The 3320-nt window shown below is 47.1% G+C and overlaps 1 non-coding gene across 1 annotated transcript; it reads right to left on the minus strand.

Moving 5' to 3' along the window:
- Positions 1-885: 885 nt before the first annotated feature.
- Positions 886-958, minus strand: TRNAS-CGA (transfer RNA serine (anticodon CGA)). The gene has a single exon. It is a non-coding gene; the product is annotated as a tRNA-Ser (tRNA).
- Positions 959-3320: the final 2362 nt, after the last annotated feature.

The following is a 3320-nucleotide window of genomic DNA, read 5'->3' on the forward strand; positions in this document are numbered from 1 at the left end:
GCCAACTCTTTTTTGCTGAGGATCCGTTTTAGCGTCATTCTTAAGCTTCCGTTGCATGCCGCCGCGATTGCCAACGAGCCACCGCAAGCTAAGTAAGAGAAAGCGGGCCAATCGCAGACGCCGGCACCACCCTCTTCATCCGGTTATCGATATTCAGTGCAGTGGCTCGGCCCCATCGAATCCCTTTCCACTTAAGCATAGTCCTCGCCTCTTGTGAACCAATTAGATAAGACAAGCCGCTCAGCGCAGGCAATGTTATTCATATTTCAAGCGAACAAAAGTGGCCTCCTATGAAAGAGGGGAGCATTTTATTCGTTTGTTGAGACAACCCTGCGGGTGACCACCCGATGCTTGCGTCGGCGGTTACGCAAATTTGACGTCAGGAGATTGGAATAAAAACATATGGGAATAGTTTTACGTTATATACGGTCCTAGTACGCTGTAACATCAGCGGAAGCTTTCGTGAAATTGCTTGCTAAATGAACACAGCAACATGGGTAACCGACGATCAGAAAGTGCTCCGCTGTGGCTAGTTACACGAAGCTCATTACATGAACCACAAGCTTCAAGAATGCGCTAGCGCCAAATTTGCCGATCTTTCAAGACGTAGTCAGCAAACACGCCTTCGTCTCACAGGTACCGTGACACCGACGTTTTTCTGGCGCAAGCAATGTAGAATTTAGATGAACTCCAGCTCCACAAAATCACAACCTTCATCAACGAGAAGAAAGGGGGTTAACCGAGGGGCCCGATTTTTATTAGTCATATCATAAGAAGCCAACAAACACTGACACCAATGACAACATAGGGGAAAGTACTTGTGCTTAATAAATGAAGTAATGAAACGATAAATTAATGGAAATTAAAGTGGATGAAAAAGCAACTTGCCGCAGGTGGGAACCGAACCCACAACCTTCGCATTTCGCGTGCGATGCTCTACCAATTGAGCTACCGCGGCGCTGTTTTCCCATCCACTTTCTTGGCTATTTATGTGTCCTAGTAGAACCCTGGGAGTGTTAGCCAGCGCCGCCACTCACAGACCTTGGCGGCGGACGTGGAACGCCCTTTTTGCCGCAGGCGTCACGTGACGCCTGCGGCAAAAGGACGTTCCACGTCCGGCAGAACAAAGACAGCTCGGACGGGCGCTGTAGTAGGACACTCAACTGTCGACACTGGAGAATCGCACGAAGCACACGACGAACTAATGGCGTTAGATGAGTCCGGAAGGTTTTCCGATTGTTAATGCACACGACAAGGAGCACATTTTGCCTAGGCACTTCTAAAACATAATTACACTACCGTCTTACAGCAACGAGCACTTCGTACAATCAACGTGGTCTGTGGACCTAACAAATACTGCAGTAGCGCCACACTGCGGTTCTTAGAAAAATGTATCGTAAATTAGAAAATTGTGTGTTTTTTCGTAATAAGAATCGCTAGGGACACTTTAAGGTATTTGGTGGGTCCAAAATGTGTGTACTTTCTTAAGGTATGCACTTTGGGATACGAAGTTTAAGGAAATGTAAAAAAAAAGCGATGTGGATATTGCCTCTAAGATTCCCATCCGCTTCCGGCGCATGCAGTTTTCAAAAGCACCGCCTTCGAGATCAGATTTTGTTACTTAAAGGAAGCCGCAGCTTAGAGGAGGGCAGGCATTTAAGCCCCAATTGATGGCCTTACAGTGTCTGGGTAGGCCTCCTTATTTATAAAGCATATACACCATTTTTTTTTCGTAGGCGCCGCCATATTTTGAACGCAGTGGCGCCGCCTATGAGCAGCGCCATACTGATTTGGGTGAAAGCGGTGTTTTGCATGGCAAGTATACGCTCGGCGGTAGGTTCTGGCGTTTGTTTTCGCGGTCGTGCGGTCTGTTTAGTATGACGTGCGTCTTCTACGTGGTAAACGGTTCTGTGAGATGTGCTGAAGTTGTTTAATGCGTCATGGCCGGAATTTCTGCTGGCGTTGAGGTGGACGGAACACGCAGCGCGATGTGTGCGCGCATATTTCAGCCTGCAATCAGCCTCGGAGATCAACTGTGTATTTCTGAATGCTCCATTCACTAACGTGACCTTATTGCAGTATTATCCTGTATTTCTAAGCTGCGGTTTAGGAGCCATGAAACATACGCGACGATCGTAACAGCGTGGGTATCGTTCTGCTACGGTCGGAGCTGTGATATTATACTTTGACAAGCGTTCAAACTGTTCGCTGCAGGTTACATTGCGTGGCTACTTGGTTCGACGGATGAGGTTTCCGCCCGTGAATAAAATAGTTTTGGCAAGTAATAGCTGCATACCTTACAGTCTGAATTAAGCTTGTACAGCAAAGGGACTGTTTACGAACTGCGCGAGCGTCCTGGCCGCTATATTGTAGCGATGCCTTATGCCTTATTCTATGCTATTCTTATCATCCACCACACACGGCCGCCTGATCGCGTTGATAATGTGGGCAGACCGTCGCTCTGACCAGTGGCCAATCGCGAAAAGCCTGGAAAGGCATAGAATCGGAAAAGGCATCGCTACAAAATACCGGCCCTGAGCAGTGGTATATAGGTGCTGGTTTACAGATATCCTTGTTCTATATACCACATGGTCCAAGCATACGGCATCAGAGGTTATATACCTACAAACATTGTGCGGCGTGACTATGCGAAGTCGTATTGCGGCGTTAGCCCATTTTCTGTTGCTTTTTCGAGAAAGAGGGGGATAATCGAATTTTTTTATTCGGTTGTGTTCGTTCCGTTGTCTGCGACGCACTCACACGTATTACGGATATTTTGTCCTCAAAAATAGCCATCGCATTCTTTTTATGCGATCCCTCATATATTATGGCTGTATGCAGGCCAAAAAGGCAATGCCGAAGCGCACGGCTTACATTTGTATCGCGCTGGTTCACCAACCGCAGTGATCGCTGTGTTTAGCAGCGCCATCGGCCTAATGCAGGAAGGCTAGCGTAGACATATAGTAATTTGAAGCCTACTAGACTTGAAATGCGCGAGAACGATGCCGGTGCATCACAAATATTTGGTAGCGCCTGCCGCTTAGATGTTTCGTGGTTGCCTTAGGTTGGCCGTGCACGAGCATTCACTCTTATGCTTTGTTTTACTCCCTATGCCAAGCGATCAGACAGTGAGTTGATTTATCATTTAATGCTGGTAATACAGAGACACCGATTTTTTTTGTTGAATGAAAACCTATATAAGGAAAACTGTTCACAATACGTACACACATCGCGACTGATAATGTGCGTACACCGCGGCTAATAAAGCGCGTCACATTTTTGCGCCCCCAAGACTATTTCCGCCTACTGTAGTTACCGAT

The sequence above is a fragment of the Dermacentor variabilis genome, chromosome 3 (genome assembly GCF_050947875.1).
Source record: "Dermacentor variabilis isolate Ectoservices chromosome 3, ASM5094787v1, whole genome shotgun sequence".
Classification (NCBI taxonomy): domain Eukaryota; kingdom Metazoa; phylum Arthropoda; class Arachnida; order Ixodida; family Ixodidae; genus Dermacentor; species Dermacentor variabilis.